The following is a 26,085-nucleotide window of genomic DNA, read 5'->3' as shown; positions in this document are numbered from 1 at the left end:
GCTGCAGCCAAACCGAGAGATTTCCGCCAGGATCTGGCGTGTGAGAACCCAGCCTTAACGTGTCAGCGTGAGAGGGCCCTGAATTGGTGTTTTTACGTGGACTGATGTGTTTTTTATGTATGTTGCGGTAGCGTTCTGGTCTGGGGAGTTTTTTTCGTGGCGTTCTCTGGGCCGCTCATCCATATTGAGGGCATTATTAGTCAATTTGGCACTATGAGTCCACCCTCGACGATCACAGACCCCCATACATGCTGATTGTCTTTCCTAGGGAGGTGGGATCCTCTAGGAAGACAATGCAACACGTCATACGGGTAAAAATGTCCAACGGTGGTCGGAAGAATGCCGCCAAGACTTCCCCTACTTCCCGGCCCCCAACATCCCCAAACTGGAACCCAATTGAGCATCTGTGGGACCACCTTGATGGTCGTTTTCGCTCTATGGATCCTCCCCAGGCCCCGTGGGATGTGATGCAGCCAGCGTGGCTCCAGATTCCCAAGACCACCCACCGGTCCCTTACTGCGTCACTCCCGGCCATCTGCTGTCCCTGCACACGCTACTCTGTTTTTCCCGTATCTTGTGAATCCACTTCAGGCTTTGACTCAAAAAAATGCATGAAAAACTGCAACAAAAAAAGTGGTACGTGATTGTGGCGTAAGACCGGCTGCACGCGAACGGGGCGGATTCCAGATCCCTGCGAACCTGTCATTTTTCTGTGCTGCTTATGGTACATGCGCAGTACAGATTTTCACATGCTGTCGCTATGCGATGACGCGGGTCCTGCAACCTTTTTCCGCAATTGATTTCCGCTCGTCTGCAGCAAAAAGCTTTTCTCCACATCACGCTATGGGCAGTATTTGCTGCGGAAACCAGAGGTGGACGCCCGCTCCGGATTCCACAATGTTAATATGCCGCGTGCAGGCGGCCTAAGGGCTCTTTCACACAACCGTATGCATTTTCCCGCTCTCCCGTCCGTGCCGTAAATTTGCGTGAATGGATGATTTTCCGCGACCGCGGCCAGAGATAATTAGCGTTTTCTCGTCCATTCACATGACCGTGAGCGACATTTTTAGCAAAAAAAAAAAAAACGTTCCCTCCTCCTCTCCCCTCAGAAACCCCTCACTCGGCATAAGTCCTCGGAATGACTTCAAATGCCTAAATAGAGGCACCTGTAAGCTTTTCGCAGCGTTGGACGCTACTAAATTGCCTCCCACTCCCTTTTTTTCTCAGCTCCCATAGGAGTCTATGGGAGCCGCTGCCGTATATTTGTCAAAAGATCAGAACTATCTTTTTACCCACCGTATATTCGCTGCCATCGTCACGTATGTTCCATTTTTTACGGTGCAACGTTTTTACGCGCTGTATATTCGCCCGTGTAAATGAGTGCATTGGAAACCAATGCCTCCGATGGTCGCGTAGATCGGTCAGCCGTAAAAACGCGCTGTATATGCGCTCTTGTGAATAAGCCCTCAGGCTGTATTTACATGGGTGAGAAACTCGTGTGACTTCCATCTATATGGCATTGGATGGAACTTACACGAGGATAGAACCCGCTCATTTGAAGGGGTTTATGTACACAAGTGATTTTTCGCAGCGCGTCCTATTTTTGGGCGAGTCTTGCACGATAATAGGACTTGGAATGTGCAGAGTCCCGTACCTCCCAGAGCAATCAGATGGGGCGTCCATGTGCTGTGCGAATAGTGCCCGAGAACCTCGCAACCTGCATCGCCCATGTAAATACAGCTTTAGGGCTCCTACAGACGACCGTATGCGCAAATGCGCATGCATAAGGGATTTGCGCTTTGAACAAGGTTGATTTGTGCATGCGTCTGCGCGTTGTACTGTACTTTTTGCGCAAGCAGGGCCTGTTTAAATGCGCTCACAACGCACACATGCCCTGATTTAAATGCCAACTTAGCCTAATGAGTTCTTTTTTTCACGGAATCGTACACGTGTGTTCGTCTTGTGCGCATTTCGACACCTCCCATAGACTTCTATGGAGAATGTTGGTGGTCAAATGCACACAAAATAGAGCAGGTCTTGTTTTTTTGCTCGTATGAGAAATGTGAGCACAAAATATGGAAAATGTGTACGAACCCATTGATATCAAAGGGTTCTATTCTCGGCGTATTGCAAATGCAATTTTTGCGTGCGCAAATACGCCCGACTAAAAGAGCTCTTGGGGTGGAATAAGAAGAACTGGGGTGCAAAAAATTCTTAACTGGAGTGAAACTAAAGACGGGCAAATTTCATTTGACAAGAACTTCATGTTTCTCTGCAGATCGGATACAGTGAGAGGAACCATTCATCCGTTATCTTCATGGGTAATTTATTTGGCGCAGTATCGCACCTACACGCAGTCCATTCGTCCGTTTTTCTATTTCAATATGTCACCTTTTCTCAGCCAGTTCTGACAGTTGACGAAGCAACGAGCCACCATAGAATGGAGCGTTCTTCTTAACGAGACGAATGTCCTTGTGTCTGTAACCCTGCCTCCCCATGCACTGCCATCATTCCTGGCTTATGTACCAGACGTACTCTTTCAAGGATTCGTTTTCTCACTTTATTTATTTTATGTTACATTTACTGATAAGAAGTTCTCTATGAAATGCTTATTAACCCCTTAGTGACCAAGCTTGTTGGCGCCTTAGTGACCAGGCTAAATTTTGGAAGTCTGACGTGTGTCTCTTTTACATAGAATAACTCCGTTAAGGTTTTGCATATCCAAGTGATTCTGACATTGTTTATTCAACACACATTGTACTTCATTTGGGCAGTAAAAATAGACCGATAGAATTTGTGTAAGGGGTAAGGTCCACGGATAAATCTGGGGGCCTTAGGTACGTAATTTCATCTCTCCTCACAGGTGTGATAGCTGTCACATCCACAAGCCCCGTGGCTTTAATCCTCAGAGTGAGCGCGTTTTTATGGCCCTGAGGATTAAAGCCCAGCCAGCCAGGCTGTAAAAAGGTAACGGGGCTTTCACTAAGGGGTTAATATGCTCGAGCCATAACCTTACTATGATTTGCTATGAAATGCTTATTGTATTATGATTGGATGCTGATGTGGCGAGGCAAGCTCGTGATCAGCTCCTGGCAACTACTAAAATTTACTATATAAGATATATGTCATGTTCATGCGGGATGTGGAAAGAGCGACCTACATAAATGCAAACTATTTAGGGCTGGAAGTGAAGGTATACAGACAAATAGACACCGTACATACCTAAACATAAACTGAACGTGCATTTTGGCCAGAATGTATAAGCTCACAAGCCGCTGTCAAGGGTCCTCGTTGTCTTGCGATTCCCTACTTTAACGGGTCAACAAAACCACAAAAAGCAACAGGGAGAAATTCAAACATAGGCGCCTGCACACCTACAGCAGACAGAATAGACAAGGCCCTAGCGTCCGCCTACCCACGGACAGAGGAAAATCAACAGAACAAAGCTCTGGCGCCCGCCCAGCAGCGGACGGGTAGGATAAGCAAACATGGACCGGGCGTCTAACTACCAGCGGACGGGTTGATCAGACGTAGGACATAGTTCAGACAAAAATCCCGATTTTCATGCAATGCGATTTTAACATTAGAAAGTCTTATTGACTTTCGTGTTTAAAAAAAGCACAGCAAAATCATGTAAAAAAAAATAAAACCTGCAAGAAAAACACAATAGTGCAGGAGCCCTAAGGGTGCCTGCACACTGGTGATACAATTGCGTGATTTTCGTGCAATGCGAGAACGCGAAAACACAGTATTATGAAACCAAAGAATTTCAATGATTTCCTTTTACATTTGCGATGATTTCACTCACGCAATGTTGTGATAAAAAAAAAAAATGGCAGCATGTCCTATCTTTTCATGTTTTTTTTAATCTCCCATGTTTCCCTATGGAGCCTCCTTTTTATCGCATCGCAAAGCACAAACTTGCGATTTTTCTGTGATGCGATGCTTTTTTAACATTCGAAAGGCCTATTGACTCTTTTGCTTTAAAAAAACGCGGCAAAATCATGTGAAAACAAAAAGCGTGCAAAAAAAAAAAAACGAAAGTGGAAGGGATGCTTTTAAGAGAAAAAGCAGTGCTGGCTCTCAAAAATCAAGGGAAAAAAGTCGCGATTTTGCCACGATTTTCATCACGATCGCCCGTGTGCAGAAGCCCTTAAGCAAATACAGTTGCAATTAAAATTCTTTAGCCCCCATTGCAAATTAAAATCACAGAAAAGGAAAATCTAAGCAGAAAAAAAAAAATCACAGGAAGTGGTCATATACTAAGGGGATATAAAAAAATCACAGGAAGTGGTCATATACTAAGGGGATATAAAAAAAAATCACAGGAAGTGGTCATATACTAAGGGGATATAAAAAAAAATCACAGGAAGTGGTCATATACTAAGGGGATATAAAAAAAAATCACAGGAAGCGGTCATATACTAAGGGGATATAAAAAAAATCACAGGAAGTGGTCATATGCTAAGGGGATATAAAAAAAAATCACAAAACGCAGAAACAGGACATGCTGCGATTTCTTTTTTTTTTGTGTGTGAAAACATCGCAAATGTGAAGGAAACCACTGAAAATCATTGGTTTGATAATTCTGCATTTTCACTCACTCTTCCACCTTGTGAACATCGCACGATTTTATCGCCCGTGTGAAGAAGCCCTTAGGCCAACAGCACACGACTGACACGGTCTCCGTATGCGGGAGCCCCCAGTGGAATCCGTCCCCATGCCCAGCTGGTATCCATGCGTTTCTGCTTTTCTTCTTCTTTTCCTGTACTGCGGATGGTCTGCACGGCGGTCCAGTCGACATGCGCAGTATAGTTTTTTTTCTAAAATCCCCGCTTTTCCCGCGTTGTAGCTAGGACATAAAGCGGAATCTGTGACCTTTCCGCAATGTCATTGCAGAAGGGCCACGGGTCAGACGGCTTCCATTGACTTCAATGGAAGCCATCCATGCGGAATCCACACAGAAATAGAGCATGCTGTGATTTTTTTTTTTCCCTCCACAAGCGAAAAAAATCCCAATTGTTTTCCGCTCGTGTAGAGGAATAAGCCTTTTTACATAGCAGGTTATGGGCAGTATTTGCTGCAGGATCCAGGTGCAGACGTCCGCTCCGGATTCCGCAGTGCCAATCTGCCCGTACGCCTTTGGTCCACAGGCTCCTGCAGCTTCTCTCCTGGCTCCATGTTTCACTCATCTAGGGTTTTTTAGATTATAAATTGCATCCCTTTGCCCAGCACCTCATGGCACTCTGAGCAGCTGCCCCCTCTACCCACCCTGCACCCCGCCTGCACACTGGTGATACAATTGCGTGATTTTCGTGCAATGCGAGAACGCGAAAACACAGTATTATGAAACCAAAGAATTTCAATGATTTCCTTTTACATTTGCGATGATTTCACTCACGCAATGTTGTGATAAAAAAAAAAAATGGCAGCATGTCCTATCTTTTCATGTTTTTTTTAATCTCCCATGTTTCCCTATGGAGCCTCCTTTTTATCGCATCGCAAAGCACAAACTTGCGATTTTTCTGTGATGCGATGCTTTTTTAACATTCGAAAGGCCTATTGACTCTTTTGCTTTAAAAAAACGCGGCAAAATCATGTGAAAACAAAAAGCGTGCAAAAAAAAAAAAACGAAAGTGGAAGGGATGCTTTTAAGAGAAAAAGCAGTGCTGGCTCTCAAAAATCAAGGGAAAAAAGTCGCGATTTTGCCACGATTTTCATCACGATCGCCCGTGTGCAGAAGCCCTTAAGCAAATACAGTTGCAATTAAAATTCTTTAGCCCCCATTGCAAATTAAAATCACAGAAAAGGAAAATCTAAGCAGAAAAAAAAAAATCACAGGAAGTGGTCATATACTAAGGGGATATAAAAAAATCACAGGAAGTGGTCATATACTAAGGGGATATAAAAAAAAATCACAGGAAGTGGTCATATACTAAGGGGATATAAAAAAAAATCACAGGAAGTGGTCATATACTAAGGGGATATAAAAAAAAATCACAGGAAGCGGTCATATACTAAGGGGATATAAAAAAAATCACAGGAAGTGGTCATATACTAAGGGGATATAAAAAAAATCACAGGAAGTGGTCATATACTAAGGGGATATAAAAAAAAATCACAGGAAGTGGTCATATACTAAGGGGATATAAAAAAAACACAGGAAGTGGTCATATACTAAGGGGATATAAAAAAAACACAGGAAGTGGTCATATACTAAGGGGATATAAAAAAAAATCACAGGAAGTGGTCATATACTAAGGGGATATAAAAAAAACACAGGAAGTGGTCATATACTAAGGAGAAATAAAAAAAATCACAGGAAGTGGTCATATACTAAGGGGATATAAAAAAAAATCACAGGAAGTGGTCATATGCTAAGGGGATATAAAAAAAAATCACAAAACGCAGAAACAGGACATGCTGCGATTTCTTTTTTTTTTGTGTGTGAAAACATCGCAAATGTGAAGGAAACCACTGAAAATCATTGGTTTGATAATTCTGCATTTTCACTCACTCTTCCACCTTGTGAACATCGCACGATTTTATCGCCCGTGTGAAGAAGCCCTTAGGCCAACAGCACACGACTGACACGGTCTCCGTATGCGGGAGCCCCCAGTGGAATCCGTCCCCATGCCCAGCTGGTATCCATGCGTTTCTGCTTTTCTTCTTCTTTTCCTGTACTGCGGATGGTCTGCACGGCGGTCCAGTCGACATGCGCAGTATAGTTTTTTTTCTAAAATCCCCGCTTTTCCCGCGTTGTAGCTAGGACATAAAGCGGAATCTGTGACCTTTCCGCAATGTCATTGCAGAAGGGCCACGGGTCAGACGGCTTCCATTGACTTCAATGGAAGCCATCCATGCGGAATCCACACAGAAATAGAGCATGCTGTGATTTTTTTTTTTCCCTCCACAAGCGAAAAAAATCCCAATTGTTTTCCGCTCGTGTAGAGGAATAAGCCTTTTTACATAGCAGGTTATGGGCAGTATTTGCTGCAGGATCCAGGTGCAGACGTCCGCTCCGGATTCCGCAGTGCCAATCTGCCCGTACGCCTTTGGTCCACAGGCTCCTGCAGCTTCTCTCCTGGCTCCATGTTTCACTCATCTAGGGTTTTTTAGATTATAAATTGCATCCCTTTGCCCAGCACCTCATGGCACTCTGAGCAGCTGCCCCCTCTACCCACCCCTCATCCTGCCACTCATCACACATGTTGAAATCCAGGTTTTGGCAGATCTTTCCAAAAACAGCAGGATTGACCAACCTTTATCTAACATGTACACCCATTGTCAAAAGGATCCTATGAGCTGGCAGAATGGAATGAAACCTTCTCTGTGTGATTGTAACGCTGATCTAAGGGGTTACATGATCAGAGCAAAGGGAGAACCTATTGTGGAAGACTGACCCCTTGAAGGGAGGTTCTGGTACCCCTCTGTTGTACCACCTCTAGCTTGGATATAAGATGTGATACGGCTGGGCATGGAGGCTCTAGTACCCCTCTGTTGTACCACCTCTATCTTGGATACAAGATGTGATACGGGTGGGCATGAAGGCTCTAGTACCCTAATGTACTGCCTCTAGCTTGGATACAAGATGTGATACAGGGGGTATAGAGGTTCTAGTACCCTGTTGTACCGCCTCTAGCTTGGATACAGGATGTGATACAGGGGGTATAGAGGCTCTAGCACCCTATTGTACCGCCTCTAGCTTGGATACAAGTGATACTGACGGGCATAGAGGCTCTAGTACCCTGTTGTACCGCCTCTAGCTTGGATACAGGATGTGATACAGGGGGTATAGAGGCTCTAGCACCCTATTGTACCGCCTCTAGCTTGGATACAAGTGATACTGACGGGCATAGAGGCTCTAGTACCCTGTTGTACCGCCTCTAGCTTGGATACAGAATGTGATACAGATGGGCATAGAGGCTCTAGTACCCTGTTGTACCGCCTCTAGCTTGGATACAAGATGTGATACAGGCGGGCATGGAGGCTCTAGTACCCTATTGTATCCGCTCTAGCTTGGATACAAGATGTGATACAGGCGGGCATGGAGGCTCTAGTACCCTATTGTATCCACTCTAGCTTGGATACAAGATGTGATACAGGCAGGCATGGAGGCTATAGTACCCCTCTGTTGTACCACCTCTAGCTTGGATAGAAGATGTGATACGGGTGGGCATGAAGGCTCTAGTACCCTGTTGTACCGACTAGCTTGGATACAAGATGTGATACAGGCGGGCATGGAGGCTATAGTACCCTATTGTATCGTCTCTAGCTTGGATACAAGAAGTGATACGGACGGGCATAGAGGCTCTAGTACCCTGTTGTACCGCCTCTAGCTTGGATACAGAATGTGATACAGACAGGCATGGAGGCTCTAGTACCCTGTTATACCGCCTCTAGCTTGGATACAGGATGTGATACAGATGGGCATGGAGGCTCTAGTACCCTGTTGTACCGCCTCTAGCTTGGATACAGGATGTGATACAGAAGGGGAATGGAGGCTCTAGTACCCTGTTGTACCGCCTCTAGCTTGAATACAAGATGTGATACAGGCGGGCATGGAGGCATACAGATTCCATATGCTACTCTGCAGCATATCGCTGAGCCAGGGGCAGTGCTCTGAGCTCCCGCCCCCTCTCTACCCCCCTGCACTATTTTCAATGAGTAGAGGCGGAGCCAATTCCCGGAATTTAGCCCCGCCCCCATCCCACCTCCTCTCATTGCAAATAGTGCAGAGGGGCGGAGAGGAGGCAGAGAGGGGGCGGGAGCTTAGATCACTGCGCCTGGCTCTTCCAGCCCCCACCCCCTGCAGAGAGAGACGCCGTATGTCGGACGATATACGGTCGTCTGAATGCGCCCTCAGGCTGGATTCACATGAACGTATATCGGCTCAGTTTTCATGCCGAGCCGATATACGGTGTCCTCATCTGCAGGGGGGAGGATGGAACAGCCAGGAGCAGGAACTGAGCTCCCGCCCCCTCTCTGCCTCCTCTCTGCCCCTCTGCACTATTTGCAATGGGGAGAGGCGGGATGGGGCTAATTCTCACCACTTAGCCCCGCCCCCGTTTCGCCTCCTTTCATTGCAAATAGTGCAGAGGGGCGGAGAGGGGGCGAGAGGTCAGTTCCTGCTCCTGGCTCTTCCATCCTCCCCCCCCCCCCCCTGCAGATGAGGACGACGTATATCGGCTCGGCGTGAAAACCGAGCCGATATACGTTCGTGTGAATCCAGCCTCAAGCAGTGAGTGGTCACAGCTGCAGTCTATCAGTCTCTGCCAGCCAGTGATTAGCAGGGAGAGGGGCTAGTGCGACTCTACTCACCTCCGGAGGCATATTTAGGCTGGCTTCACACAGGGCGGATTTGCAATTTCGCCGCGGCAAATCCGCCCGCAGCCGCTAATCTCGGGATTAGCCAGCCATGTGGATGAGATTTCTCAGAAACCTCGTCCACACGGGACGGCCAATCCGCTGCGGTAAGTCCGGCTGTTTCAGAAGATGCAGCATGTCTATTTACTTTTTTGTTTATTTTTGTCGCGGCCGCGCTCTCCTCTATGGAGCGCCAGCCGCAACGGAAAAGCGAGCGGCCGGGCCGCTTCAAAGCCGCCGCGGTTTAACGGTTTCCCGGCGGAAATCTCGCGGTTTTTGCTGCAGCCAAACCGCGAGATTTCCGACGGGAATACGTCCCGTGTGAACCCAGCCTTAGGCTAGGGTCACACAGGGCGGATTTGTTGCGGTTTTGCTGCGGTTTTTCCGTTGCGGTTTTGACGCAGAAGAACTGCTTCTGCGGCAAAACCGCTTCAAAGGTTAATTTGGGCTTGTGGATTTTCGTGCGGAAAAATCCGCAAGCGTTTTTTTCCGCAGCGCTTTTTTTACTTTTGTCGCGTATTTGTCGCGTATTTGGTGCGGTTTTGGCTGCGTCCATAGACGTCTATGGACAAAAAAGCGCGGCGGAAACGACCAAAGAATGGACATGCTGCATCTTTTAAAACCGCACCGCAGTTGCATTTCCGCACTGCGGCTGTGCGGAAAAAATCCGTCCTGTGAGAACAGCTTTTTGGCAAATCTCATTTGTGCTGCATTGCACTGCAAACGCAGCAGTTTTGCCGCAGTGTGGATATGCAACGGCAATCCGCGGCAAAACCGCGGCAAATCCGCCCTGTGTGACCCCAGCCTTAGGAATTCAGCCGCAGTTCAGCAGCGCTGCTGATTAGAGCCACCTGATTGGCTCTTCGGCACCACGTGACTACACAGCGTGCACATGGATTGCCTTCAGCAGCCGTGCACTACACACTACAGTTAAGCAGCCGTGCACTACACACTACACATAAGTAGCACGGGGTTAGGTTTAGAGTTACCTACACCCTAAACCCTAACCCCGTGCTGCTTAAGTGTAGTGTGTAGTGCACGGCTGCTGAAGGCAATCCACGTGCACACTCTGTAGTCACGTGGTGTCGAAGAGCCAATCAGGTGGCTCTAATCAGCAGCGCTGCTGAACTGCGGCTGAAATCCTAAGGCTGGGTTCACACGGGGCGGATTTTCGTCGGAAATCTCGCGGTTTGGCTGCAGCAAAAACCGCAAGATTTCCGCCGGGAGAACCGCCGCGGTTTAAGCCGCGGCGGCTTTGAAGCGGTCCGGCCGCATGCTTTTCCGTTGCGGCCGGCTCTCCCATAGAGGAGAGCGCGGCCGTAACATAAATAAACAAAAAAACCGACTGTAAACAGACATGCTGCTTCTTTTGAAGCTGCGGCCGCCGCAGCCGCGGTTTCAACCGGATTTACCGCAGCGGATTAGCCGTCCCGTGTGGACGAGGTTTCGGGGAAACCTCGTCCACATGGCTGGCTAATCCCGAGATTAGCGGCCGCGGGCGGTTTTGCCGCGGGCAGATCTGCTGCGGCAGGACCGCGGCAAATCCGCCCTGTGTGACCCCTGCCTAAATATGCCTCTGGAGCGCTGGATGCACACGACCTGTGGCTGCAGATCACATGACCGGCTCTGGTCATGTGATCAAAGAACGGGACTTTCCATTACAGGACGGGACTTTCCATAACAGGCTGCCCAGAGACTGCTGCAGAGGTGAGTAGAGGAAGGAGTGTAATTATATATGTATAGCCTGTATAAGTTATACCAGCTGTGTATATATAATTATATACAGGAGATACACAGGTTACACCAGCATGCTCCATATCACTATATACAGGGGGATATACATTTACTGTATATAGTGATATGTACCATGCTGGTGTAACCTGGGTATCTCCTGTATATAATTATATATGTACCGCTGGTATAAGTTATACATCCTGTATATAGTGATCTAGACCATGCTGGTATAAACTGGGTCAGGGTACATCAGCATGCTCTATATTACTATATACAGAATGTGTAACTTATATCAGCTGTACATGTATAAATATATACAGAAGCTATCCAATTTTGGGAGGTTTCACATCTGCACTGAGGAATTCCGCTTTCCTGTTCCGTTTGGGGAGCAGGAAAGGGGAATCCCTGTGGAAGAACGATCCGTCTGTGGCCAGAACCGAATAGCGCCTGAAGGACTCCATATTTCGTGCCGACGCAGATGTGAGACCGGCCTTGAACCAGCATGGCCGATATCATCTTATACAGGAGATGTATATACTTATACATCTCCTGTATGTACAATGCTGGTGTAATCTGGAGATCTCCTGTATATAATTATATATGTACAGCTGGTGTAACCTGGGTATATACTGTATATAATTATATATACACAGCTGGTGTAATCTGGAGATCTCCTGTATATAATTATATATGTACAGCTGGTGTAACCTGGGTATATACTGTATATAATTATATATACACAGCTGGTGTAATCTGGAGATCTCCTGTATATAATTATATATGTACAGCTGGTATAACTTGGGTATATACTGTATATAATTATAAATACACAGCTGGTATAACCTAGGTATATACTGTATATAATTATATATGTACAGCTGGTATAACCTAGGTATATACTGTATATAATTATATATGTACAGCTGGTATAACCTGGGTATATATTGTATATAATTATATATGTACAGCTGGTATAACCTGGGTATATACTGTATATAATTATATATGTACAGCTGGTATAACCTGGGTATATACTGTATATAATTATATATGTATAGCTGGTATAACCTGGGTATAAACTGTAAATAATTATATATGTACAGCTGGTATGACCTGGGTATATACTGTATATAATTATATATGTACAGCTGGTATAACCTGGGTATATACTGTAAATAATTATATATACACAGCTGGTATAACCTAGGTATATAATTATATATGTACAGCTGGTATGACCTGGGTATATACTGTACATAATTATATATGTACAGCTGGTATAACCTGGGTATATACTGTAAATAATTATATATACACAGCTGGTGTAACCTGGGTATATACTGTATATAATTATATATGTACAGCTGGTATAGCCTGGGTATATACTGTATATTTGAACACCTTACACACAACTAAAAAACACATCAGAAACCTGCATGCAGTTTAAAAACCACATGTACTGGTTGAATCCACGTGCGGTTTATAATACTGCATGCAGTTATGGATGTGATTTTACTTGTGGTTCAAAAATGCAGCAAAATCCATGAACACAGTGTTAGGCCGGCTGCACACAACTGGGTCGGATTCTGCATGTGTGAGCCTGCAGCGGAATCCAACCCTGTGCCCCGCTGGCATCCGCGCGGACCTGTAATTTCTTTCTTTTTCCTGTACTGCGGATGGTCCGCAAGGCGAGCCGTCGGACCTGCGCAGTACAGTTTTTTAATCCCTGACTTTCCAGCGCCGTCGCTAGTTGATGACGCGTGTGCCAGTGACTTTTCCGCAATGTCAGGGCAGCGGGTCGCATGGCTTACATTGAGTTCATTGGAGGCCGCCCGTGCAGAATCTGCACTAAAATAGAGCGTGCCGTGATTTTTCCTCCATGAGCAGAAAACCGCAATTGCTTTCCGCTCGTGTAGAGGAAAAAACGCTTTTCCATAGCATGCTATGGGCGGTACATGCTGTGGAATCCGTAGGCGGACGCCCGCTCTATATTCCGGAATGCGAATCCAGTCGTGTGCAGCCGGCCTTAGGCTAATTTCACACGAGTGAGTCTGATATTGGGATGAGAAACTATCCCCTATATCACACTCGCCAACGTGTGCTGTCCCCACGGATGTGAGGGGTTGTTGTGTTATAACCAGCTCGCATCACATCATCATATTCTCGTGCGATGCAGAGAAAAACAAAAAAAAACCAAAAAACCCTCCTGTGTATGATCGCATTCAAAAGAATGGGGTTCATATTCATGTGCGATTTGTACGTCTTGCAACGCACAAATCTCGCACAATTTTTGCGGCCGTGTGAAATTATGCATCCCCTACAAACCCCCGCAGCCTAAGTCACTATAGAATAGGATCTGTGATGATGTTGCCGTCATGTGATCAGGGGTGGAGCATGTAACTCACTGACTGTGGATGAAGGACTTTTGATGATGTCACCATTCTGTCACCAGGGGTGGACAAGGGGTCGTTAGTACCGTAGTTTGATTTCTGTCCCGGCGCGGGTCATATATAGTATTATTACTATCCTGCTGTCGGTCATATTTTATATTATGTTAATATCCTAGGTCATATATCATATTATTACTATTCCAGTCTGGGCCATATATAATATTACCCTGCTATCCCAGCCCCATTCATATATAATATTTCTAGCCTAGCCCGGGTCATATAAATGTTATATTACCATCCTGGCCTGGGGCATATATGATATTATTACTATCCTGGCCCGGATAATATTTAATATTATGTTACAATCCCGGATCAGATCTTATTACTATCCCACCTCAGATCATATATCATAATATTACTATCCCGGCCCATGTCATATATAATATTATGTTACTTTCCTAGCCTGGGAAAAACTCGAACCAAAGAGTATAATCTGCGTCCGATTATGAGATGTTCTGTATTATCAGATACTGGGCCCAAGGATTGTTTTTGCGCTATCTCCAGTTTGCTGCTATCTTTGTGCAGGGCGTGGGAACGTTGACGGTCAGATGTAATATCTGAATGCTATTCAGGGTCAGGATTGATGCCGCTGATTCTGACCGCCACTTATCTTTTTATTTTCCCAGCATCCGGCAACTTAAGGAACGTAGGCTCAGCCAGAAGAAGAAGCACGACCAAATTTACAACCAGAAGGTCCCGATAATGGACGCTCCAAAAGTCAACTGGGGCAAAGTCATCGATGAGAAGATGGTAAGTGCTAGACATTATAAGACTGGGTAATCCATACAATACAGAATGTTATGCTACATAAACATTTTGGTCTCGCCCACGTCTTCAGGACCAGCTGAACAGCGTCAGTTTCACCAGCGATTTAACTAACTTTGAGAACCAGATCATGGAGCACAGCATGTTCCACAACGAGGTGAAGGCCATCGGAGAGCACATCAACAAGGACACGGACAAGGTGAGCAGCCATATCCTAGCATAATGCCCTATATACAGTGACAACTGACCCATTACGACCACCTTCATCATCTCATGGGCTATTCCTCTTTGTCCACAGGAGAACATCAGTGGCATGCAAGTGAAATATAAGAAACTTTTGGTGAGAAATCTCCGTGTGGAGTCATAAGTGATGTACGTCATCTGGTAGCGTTGGATCCTTTAATGTATCCTTTCTGCTTTCCTTGGTAGAACGCCTCCCAGGAACACCAGCAGTTTTTGGACAGCCTGCAGGATTTTAGGCAGCGCATAAAGGACGACTGGAGTAACCGCAACCCTGATAACATCAGCCGAAGGGGACAGTATGAGGTGAGCACCGGGATCTGGTAATCCTTCCAGCTCTTCTCTATACTCCCCCCTACCTCTATACTCCACCAATCTCTGCACTTTTCTGTATTCCAACGACCTTCATTATATTCCACCTACCTCACTTACCTCTATATTTCTCTATACTCCACCTATCTCTAGACTTTGTCTATCTCAGTACTGTACTTGGTGTGAAATCTCCGTGTGGAGTCACTAGTGATGTACGTCATCTGGTAGAGTTGGATCCTTTAATGTATCCTTTCTGCTTTCCTTGGTAGAACACCTCCCAGAAACGCCAGGGGGACTCGGACAGCCTGCAGGATTATATACACCACTGCACCAATGAGCTCTACTGGCTGGATCAACAAGAGAAGGAACGCGTGGAGTACGATTGGAGCGACCGCAACACTGACTACATCAGCCGATGGAGACAGTATGAGGTGAGCACCGGGATCTGGTGATCCTTCCAGCTCTTCTATACTCCACCAATCTCTGCACTTTTCTGTATTCCAACTACCTTCATTATATTCCACCTACCTCACTTACCTCTATATTTCTCTATACTCCACCTACCTCTATACTTTGTCTACCTCAGTACTGTACTTTAGCTACAGCAATGCTTATCTATACCCCACCTACTCCAGTGCTTCTCTATACTCCACATACCTCAATACTCCATCCACCTCAGTACTTCTCTATACTCCTCTATAACCCACCTAGTTCAGTACTTCTCTATACTCATACCCCACCTAGTTCAATACTTCTTTGTACTCCACCTACCTCGATACTCTTCTATACTCCACCTATACTGATACTGCCCTTTAGGCTGCTACCTCAAAACTGCTCTATGTCTCTGAAGAGGGCACCAGCCTCCGGCAAGGCCAAAGGCTGACTTACCGCCCCTTTGGGAGCTACCAGGCTTGTCGTAGACCCTGGTCACTGCTCCACCACTACTGGGGAACTGGCTGACAAAAGTCCAGTCGCAGGGATGCCCTAAGCCGCAGCCTTGCTTCTTGGCATCTAGAAGTGAACACCAAAACTTCTGCAGGCACTGTAACTGTAGTAGCTGCACACACTTCCCAATCTCGACCTTCGGGTGGTGCATAAGCGGGAAGAGAACACTTGATATCACTTCTGTCTGTCAAAGAACTCCAGTCCCAAGCACGCCGTCTTCAGAATTTGGAATTTCTCTGCAGCCTGTGGGAACCAGCTCCTTATACACTCCCTTATGCTCGGCCTTCTTAGTGGCGGCACCTTCACCCTTCCTGATCTATCCCCCTATTTATCTACTATTGCATCGCTTTGCAAAGCTCTGGACCTCCTTTGCAATCACAGACCAACACCTGGGGTAAAAAACTTAAAGAAATCTTTACATGCTTATAAAACATTATAACAGTAATAAACATTACCCAGAATCTCCGGGAACCCTGTTACTATACGCCTTTATACTTCACCCGGTACAGTACATCTCTGCAGTCCTCCTACCTTAATACATCTCCATACTCGACTTCTCCTGATACTTCTCTATGCCCTGCCTACCTCTGTACACCTTGATACTCCACTAACATTTGGATTCTGCTAGACTCCATCTGGCTCGATACTCTTCTATACTCCTACTTCAATACGCCTCAGTACTCCCCCCTACCTTAATACATGCCAGGATCAATCCTACTATAATCTGTCTTCGTTAACAGAACTTCATCCAAAGAAGTCTAGAAGCCAAGGAGCATGAAATCCATAAACTTCAGGAGGAAAGCGATAAGCTTTTAGCGGACGGACATCTTTCCAGCATCCCTATACAGGTAAATCATTCTACCGAGCTATAGGGAAGAACTAGCTGTAAGGTCTCGAAGATCCAGGTTTGATGAAGTTATAGGATGCTGAGGGTTGAGAATGTCCAACCTGTGATCAAGAACATTGTCATAGTGACTTGCAAGTAGAACTTTCTAGATGGTACTGGTTACCATTAATACCTACTCAATGTCCATTGGGTTAGGGGGTGGTGGATCAGAGTGGGGCTAGTAGGACATGTTACCATGACCGTTATATCTTGTCCAACCTGCTCAGTGTCTTCAGACTTGGCCATTAATTTAGTAGGATGACCAGGAAGTTGAGGAAGGATATATCTTTACCATGACGATTGGTTGGCTGCAGCATTGTACATATAGAAGGAGAATACAGAGGACTGCTCATGTTCTGCTCTATCTTACTTCAGGCTCACATGGGGGTCGTGCATGCTGACTGGAACAAATATCTCAACCTCCTGATCTGTGAAGAACGTCACCTGAAGAATATGGAAAATTACCACAAGGTAAGTAGAGGGGGCTGTGACATACTAAGGCAGCGAAACCACCAGAGTTGAGTAAAAGACTAACTAGACTGGGCAGCCTTAAGGGCACACTCTGATAGTAACTTGCATTTGCGAGTTTGGTGGTAGGATGCATAGAGTTGGGTTGTATTATAAAGGGATACAATGACTGTCTTTTTATCCAGTATTACCGAGACGTCAAGGACACTCAAGACCTGCTGAAGAAGGTGGACAGTGACCTGGACCACAAGTACAACCCCGACTTCAAGGACAGCTACCAGATTGAGGCTCAGTTACACGAGTTGGAGGTAAGAAGGTAGAATACGGAGGAATGAAGGCTGGAATGAGAAAATTAATTTAGTGTGCAGGAATGAATGCAGAATAGTGGATAGGAGAATGCAAACTGGACAGACAAAAATAAATGATGGATGTAGAAAAAAACTTTAAAGCATAAATGAATGAATACAAGATAGTAACAAGTGTAAATGAAACATGAATGAATGAGGGAATAAAGGGAATGAAGAAAGTATAGAAAGATGAAAGGATACAGGGTAGAGGAAAAGGAAGAAATGTGTAACTAGAATATGAAAGATGAATAAATGCTTGGTAGAGAAGAAAGAAGTATATACAAGAATGAATCACAGATAACATGAATGACAGGTTTAAGAGGTGGTCCAGAAAAATCTAATGAAGGATGAATAAATGCTAGGTAGAAATACATTGAAAGACCAACATGTTACTGAAAAAGACGAATGAATGAATGCTCATAAGAAGAATGAATAAAGTATAGGGAAATAAATGGCAGGAAGATTCATGCATAAATTTAATAAAAGAACTGATAATGGTGGAACAAATGAATGAAGGATAGAAATGAATGAATCTAGGTATAAATTAACACAGATAAGATGGATAAAAATGAATGAAATACTTTATATTAACTTCAGAAATTCTAGAACATTATAGTTACAATATAAGTGAATGAATACTGAAGACTGAAAATGTAGAGGGGATAATGAAGAATAAATGTAAGAGAGTACGTGCAGGAAGTAAATACACTCTTGGTGAGAAAAAAAATCCTGCCCCCAGAAGTTGTTGTTTTGTTGCAAAACTCAGCATACAGTTCCATCTCAGGCAGATATACAAATTATTAGAGTTGTGTTGTGATTAGATGAACGGTCTTGTCACCTGAGCCCCTAGAAGTGGTTCCATCCTTGGCCCATATTACATCTTGTATACAAGCTAGAGGCGGTACAACAGGGTACTAGAGCCTCTATGCCCCCCTGTATCACATCTTGTATCCAAGCTAGAGGTGGTACAATAGGGAACTAGAGCCTCCATGCTTGCCCGTATCACATCTTGTAGCCAAGCTAGAGGTGGTACAACAGGGTACTAGAGCCTCCATGCCCGCCAATATCACATATTGTATCCAAGCTAGAGGTGGTACAACAGGGTACTAGAGCCTCCATGCCTGCCAGTATCACATCTTGTATCCAAGCTAGAGGTGGTACAACAGGGTACTATAGCCTCCATGCCCGCCTGTATCACATCTTGTATCCAAGCTAGAGGCAGTACAACAGGGTACTAGAGCCTCCATGCCTGCCTGTATCACATCTGGTATCCAAGCTAGAGGCAGTACAACAGGGTACTAGAGCCTCCCTACAAGGGGTCAGTTCTCCACAATAAATTCTCCCTTTGCTCTGGTAATGTAACTACTTACTTATAACAACGTTACAATCACACAGAGAAAGTTTAATTCCATTCCAACAACTTCTTCTATGGGAGGGATGTTACTGATAATGAGTGTAAGTAAATAAAATAATGAATGAATACAAAATGTAAATCAGTATAGGATACAGAAACCTGAATGAAATACAGAGTATAGGAGACTGAACTAATCATTTAGAGGAATGAATGAAGGCTGCAATGGAAGGAATACTGAGGGGGATAAGACTGAGAAATGTAGAGCAAATAAACAGAATTCAGTATAAAAGAGAATAGTGAATAATATAGGAATGAATGAACATCAGAAAAACGAAACAAGGGACTGCAGAGAAAAGATCTGGAAGGATAAAGGAGTGAATGTATGAACAAATGAAGTATGGAGAACATGAATAAATGGTAAAAAGTGAGATATAGAAAAGAATGAACCAACAGAAGAGGAAAAATGAGTAGAAAAGAATGAATGAAGTATGGAGATGAATGATGGGTAGAGGAATAAGCTAATGGGATGAATACAGAATACGGATACTGCAGGGTTATCGGTGGTATCAGAGGGACCACGCCCCTATAATAATAATATCTCTTAGGACCAGGACAAGGCTCTGGATAAATACGAGGAGGTGGTACGTTCATTACAAAAGCGTGCCCAACAGGTCGTACCATTGAAGTTCCGGCTGGAGACCCCACTGAAGCCCATCCCAGTGGAGGCGCTGTGTGATTTCCATTCAGACGAGGTGAGCAGCATCTGGGTTATGCAGAATATTCCATCATCCATCCTGAGAACAGATGACCATCGAGGTCTTCTGGAGTTTTTCCCATAGGCAATTGTTGGCAGATCTCATCCTGTCATCAGCTGACAAATATAATATAAATTTCTACTTTGTATGTCTTGTATTTTGTAGGGTGAGACTACCAGAGGGTCTCAATACACCCTGAAGGCGAATATGGGTGAGAAATGGGAGGTGACAGACAGCGATGGGAAGAAGCTGGTGGCTCCAGGAGTTTGCTTCACATTTCACCCAACTGACCCTGAGGCCCTGACCCTGGGAGAGAGGTAAGAGGATGACGACCCCATGAACACAAGGCGTGGTTATAATAGTTAGAGAGTGGGTGTAATAGGGGAGGAGATGTAGGGAGCGGCTATAATAAAGGAGGAGACGTAGAGAGTGGGTGTAATAGGGAAGGAGATGTAGGGAGTGATTATAATATGGGGAGGAGATACAGGGAGCGGCTATAGGGAGCGGCTATATTCTTCATCGTTGCAGACAATGAGTTCAGAGCTCCAGCAGGGAAGACAGGTCCTTGCAGAAGCCGAACAAAACCTTCACAATAGTAAACTGAACTGCCAAAACCTCACCAATCTGTTCCAGGAGCACTGTCCAGACATTGAGTGTCAGGAAGCAGAAGTGTCCAAACTCAACCAACGTTACTCCCAAGTCAATCAGCAGATCAAGAGCATGTAAGCAACAGGGATCCATCAGGGATGCAGAATTGTTAGATAGCTACTGGAAAGGTTTACACACTTCCTCTCTTAGATCTCAGGCATTGCAGAAGGCTAAAATGGCCTATACCAACTACCGCAACAGCTATGACCAGCTCGATGGCTGGCTAAATAATCTGCCTAACCATGAGCCAAAGGACACAGACAGTGTCAACAAAGTGGAAACCAAGCTGAAGAACCAAAGGGTAAGTGAAACCTCATATGGGCCAAAATAACAGCAGATGGTGGATGGAAAATGGTAAAAAATGGAACACCGTTGACTTGTGCTGAGTTAATTCTTACGCACTACTTGCAGCTACTCTTGGCTGAAATAACAGATCGGAAGCAAGATTTGGAGCATGTGATCAGCAGCGGCAACCAGTACCAAGAAGCAGTGAAGGTATCATGTTCTCTTGAGTGTAAACTACCTTGGTTGGGAATTTGGTCAAGTTTATGCTAAAGCCATAATTTGTGGTCTTGGCTGAAGATATCTGGTTTAATGAGTGTTTGCTGTCTTGAGTGTTGCTGTGTTTTAGGATGGAGGGAAACAAGAGAAGACAATAAAATGTGCTGTACAATATGGGTTAAATAGATCCCCGCCATAAACGTACAAGCGTGCACAGTTACACATGGCTCTTTTCTGTTTATATTAGGACTATGAGCTTGATACGGAAAAACTGAGGTCTGTTATGGATATGGAGAACCGAAGAAGTACCTACAACCGGAGGGCAACGGTGCTATCACCAGCTAATAAAGTGAAGGAAGAGGTGTGTGTGTGTGTGTGTGTGTGTGTGTGTGGCTCTACATTTGTTATTTTTCTTGGTCCTTCAGCCACTATGGGGCACCATTTACATTGCTACCCATAAAGATATAATGATGACTAAAGGGGCACTTGCATGCTATGAGAAGCTGTTGCTTCTTAAGATGTAGCGAGTTGAGAATTAATCTACATTGTTCCTGTTTCTCATCTTTGCAGGAGGCTGATATATCTGGTAGATTCACAGAGACCAGTGCTGCCAATAAACAGAGGCTGAAGACTCTGGAATTTGCTCAAAAGTTATTACGCCAGGTAAGACATGCAATATTTATTTAAAAACTTCTAACAGTATGATGTGTCTTCAAGATGTCTAAAATTTGAACGCATTTCAGAAAATCCGTTAAATGCCATATCATTGACTGTATGTTGTATCCACAGCAACCTGAGGTGGAAGTGCAAAAACAGTCAATCCAGATGTCCCGTGCGGAGAAGCCTGCCGAAGAGATCTGGAAATTCAAAGAGATGTTGGATGATCACGTCAAAGAACTTTAGCAACTGGAATCTGAGCTCATGAGCACTCAAGACGTGATCATTTTTCTTCAGAATCAAGAACCTCAGGAGATCATAGTCAAGAAAGAGGTCCTGAAAAAAGTACCAGATCCACAGCTGGAAGAGGAATACCACACAGTCCTTGAAAAGGTTTCAGAGGAACAACGCCGAAACAAAGCTTTGCAAGATGAACTAGACTCCTTGCAGCTCAGGATACGAACACTGGAATATGAGCAGAAAGAAGGTGGACAACAATTTATAGTGAAAGAGGTCTTGAGAATTGAAAAGGACAAAGACCAGCAGGAAGAGTTCCTAAGACTCAAAGAAGAGTTGAACAGGCAAAAGGGAGCAAAGCAAAATGAGATTGCCAGGTTGAAAGAGCGCATCTTCATCTTGACAGAAGAGAAGAAGCCGCCTCAGGAGAAAGTGACAGAGAAAGAGGTTGTGAAACTTCAAAATGATCCTCAGCTAGCCTCAGAGGACAGGACACTTCCAGAGACTATGCAAAGAGAGAATTCTCTGCAGGAGAAAGAAGAGGAGCCACAACTGCTCCAGGAGAAACTGAAGCGCCTAGAAAACGAGCGAGCCATGGCTGAAGGCAAAATCACCGTAAAAGAAGTATTGAAGGTAGAAAAGGATCATGCCACTGAGAGAGAGGTAGCCGATCTCCACAGGCAGTATGAAGAGGAAATGTCAAGGACACGTGCAACCCAACGTGAGAAGAATGAGCTGATGTGTAAGGTAGTATAAATGGATCTGCAGCTCCACTATAGAAAACCCTTTCAAGGGGTTACACAGATACATGTTTTAGTATATAAGGGGGTGGGTAGGGAGAGTGACACATGCTTGAAAAAGACCAATACCTGATCGAAATGTTGCGTGGTCATGGTTTACCTGAATATGGAAAAATAAACTTGAAAGGTTTTATGCACTTAAGAGAGACCTGCTGCTGTGGATTCTTACTCAAAGATTTGTAAGGTAGGCATCCTAGAAGAAGAAAATGTAAAGTTTGTCGTCCAAGAGAAAGTACGTGAGATCATTCGCCCAGATCCTAAGGCTGAGAATGAGTTAGCGAATTTACGTCTTGAACTGATTGAACAAGAAAGAAAGTTACGAGCTTCTGAAGAGCAAGTTAAAGTTCTCCAAAGTGAGCTGAGTACCACAAAAACACGTAGCCCACATGTAGAAGTGAAAGAAATAACAAAGGAAGTCATTAAGCACAAGACTGATCCAGAAATCATAGAGCTCGAAAGACTTCATCAGGAGATCTTGGACAAGACAAAGGTAGTAGAACGATCAGAGCTAGAGATCACTCAGCTGAAACAAGAGATACAGGGTTGGATTGATACCAAACCCCAAGTACAGATTAAGGAGATAGTTCAGGAAGTTTTGCAATACCGTGAAGACCCTGCCACAAAGAATGAAGTAGAAACCCTGAGAACAAAGTTGGCTGAAGAACAGAGGAGGCGCTTAAATCTTGAATGGGAAAGAATGACCCAAGAAGACAAGATCAGGCAGAAAGAAAGAGCGCTCTCGCAAGTAAAGGAAAAGGTAGTACATCAGGAGGTTGTAAAATATGAAGATTAGAGATGAGCGAGCGTACTCGGAAAAGCACTACTCGCTCGAGTAATTTGCTTTATCCGAGTATCGCTGTGCTCGTCCCTGAAGATTCGGGTGCCGCTGCGGCTGACAGGTGAGTCGCAGCGGGGAGCAGGGGAGAGCGGGCGGGAGAGAGGGAGAGAAAGATCTCCCCTCCGTTCCTCCCCGCTCTCCCCTGCAGCTCCCCGCTCCGTGCCGGCACCCGAATCTTCAGGGACAAGCACAGCGATACTCGGATAAAGCAAATTACTCGAGCGAGTAGTGCTTTTCCGAGTACGCTCGCTCATCTCTAATGAAGATCCTTTACTGAAGTCTGAGGTTAACAGTTTCTCACAGAATATTGAAAATGAGTTAAAACAAAAAGATCAACTGCAAGAAGAGCTGCGAAGGTTACAGTGGAGGAAATCGGAGCTTGAGCGTCAGCTGGAGGAACTAGAAAGAAAGAGACAGGCTAGACATGAGGCACAGCTAGAAATACAGCATCTTAAAATCCTGTTGAGTGAGCTGGAACAAAGGGAGATTGATACCAAAGAAAAAGTCACCTAGAAGCAAAAAGTTGTCTTACAACAAGACCCTCAGCAAGAGAAGGAACACAATTTGCTGAAGCTCCAATTGGAAGAGGAAAAACACAAAAGGCAAATTCTTGAGACTGAGCTGGAAGCACTAAAGAAGAAGCTTGATACCCTGGAGAAGATGGACATTAAGGAGAAAGTTGTCTTCTCAGAAAAAATAGAAGTTGAGAAGGACCCAGAGGCAGAACAGGAAATAAAAAGACTTAAAGCTGTGTTGGATGATAAGGGCAAGCAAAGAATAGTGTTACAATCCGATGTTGACCGTCTCCAAACTCAGCTGTCAGAGTTAGAGTTCATCAACTCCAAATCCAACAAGGATTGAATATCTGCGGGAAGAAGTTCACAAACTGCAGATGGAGAAGCAAAGTCTCCAACTGGAGACCCACCACTTGCAGTCTGAGATTAAAATTACAATAAAGGAGGCACAAGGTCTGAGAAGCTTAACTCAGGTTGACAGCGGTATCAATCTAGACTCCCGTTTAGCTACCCTGGAACAAGAACTTATCGAACTGAAAAAAATCTCAAGAGATAAAGATGCGGAAATTGAACAACTTGAAAAACGTCTTGAAACCATGCAAGTCAAGAAAGAACAGGGAGAGCACCATCTACGCTGTTCCATCGTTGTCATCGATCCGGATACTGGCAAGGAGATGTCTCCAGAAGAAGCTCGCAAGTTGGGTCTCATTGACTGGAAGATGTTTGTCAACTTACAAAGCCAAGAATGTGACTGGGAAGAAACCACCATAAAAGGACCAAATGGTGATTCCTCTGTGATCCACGACAGGAAATCCGGCAAGAAGTTTAACATTGAAGATGCTTTGAAATGTGGGCGTATCGCCAAACGTCAGTACGAAAGTTACCTCAACAAAGAGATGTCCATCCAAGAATTTGCAGCGTTATTTTCTGGAAAGAAGTAATTTTTGAGGTTTCTCAGACGCTGCTCTTTGCAGCCGTGACCTAGACTTTCAACCAGATATAGCTGTCCTTTGGTCTGTTGCCTACAATAACAGCAGAAATTGTATGCTTCCATTATTCTTGGTTGACTGATGTAGGGGAGATAATTTTCTTAAACAATGCCGTGATGTCCGTAAAACTCTCTAAAAAGTTGAAGTTAAGGGAGGGTCTACAGACAAATCTCAAGAGCCATGTAGGAACTTCCATCTGAAGATTGAAACTACAGCAGTCTCTGTAAAGTCCAGTTCACCAGCATCTGCACAACTTTATGGAAGGTACCAAACCGTTGCCCTACCCAAAGGCAAAGTATTCTCTACCAACATAGGATATTCTCAAAAGCATCCATGAAATCATCTTTTAAAGGAACATGCACTGAAAAGTCAAGATGGTAGTATAAAGCCAAACCATGAAGGTGTTCTCCTTTTATGCCATAAAAGAGCAATTACAAATCTTCTATATATATGTTATATGTCATTTGGTATATGGTTTAGATAGTACATTTTCATGCTCTGTCTTACAACACATCTACTGTGGTGCCTTACTAACCCCCACCCTCCCCCTGATACGAGGAGGTGGTCTTCCACCACAACTTAAATCTTGGGTTCTGTACGTCTTTTCATATATTTCTGAGTGGGGAAAGGGAAATACAGAAAGTGTATTTTATTCATGATAAAACTAAATAAAGATGCAGTGGTTTTGAATACTCGACCTGTTGTCATTGTTTCATAAGATCCGAATTTTGACCTTAAAAATGACAACATTTCAAGAAAAAAGGACAAACCTTTTGAGAAAAAAAATTACATATTTATTGTTCCCCATCAGCTAGTTACATAAAAATTTCACCCAATCCCATTTTCACACCCTTCTTCACCACAAGCTCATAATGACAGGTAAGCAAAAATTTGGCCCTGAACAATGGACCAGATTATGGAAAACCCTGAGCGTTAAAGGGGTTTTATCGCAAAAGACTTATCACCCATCCATAGGGAATAAATGTCTTACCTCTTGGAACCCCAGCGAATGTGTCCATGAATGACCCTGTGAATGGAGCAATACTGCACATGCTCATCCGCATGGGACAGATGGAAATTGATGAGCTCAGCAATCTCTGTCCATCCCATAGAAGTGGTGGTCATGCATGTACACTGCAACTGCATTCTTGGGATCGCTGGGCATCCAAATGGTCGGACCATGAGCAATCCTCTATCCATCTCCTTGCGCTGTGGTTAGTCAATAAATATCTTTCATGGTAAAAGCCCTTTAAAGGTTGCAGTTTCTAATCGTACCAA

The 26,085-nt window shown here is 44.6% G+C and overlaps 1 protein-coding gene and 1 pseudogene across 2 annotated transcripts in view; one reads left to right on the top strand and one right to left on the bottom strand.

Annotated features, from left to right (window-relative positions):
• ICA1 (islet cell autoantigen 1) overlaps positions 1 to 26,085 on the bottom strand; it is an 82,108-nt gene that overhangs the window by 45,997 nt on the left and 10,026 nt on the right. The gene's annotated exons all lie outside the window — the stretch shown is intronic.
• Positions 318 to 25,499, top strand: LOC136586568 (periplakin-like; annotated as a pseudogene).

This window comes from Eleutherodactylus coqui, chromosome 12 (assembly GCF_035609145.1).
Source record: "Eleutherodactylus coqui strain aEleCoq1 chromosome 12, aEleCoq1.hap1, whole genome shotgun sequence".
Taxonomy (NCBI): Eukaryota; Metazoa; Chordata; class Amphibia; order Anura; family Eleutherodactylidae; genus Eleutherodactylus; species Eleutherodactylus coqui.
This window is presented reverse-complemented; position numbering and strand designations above follow the sequence as displayed.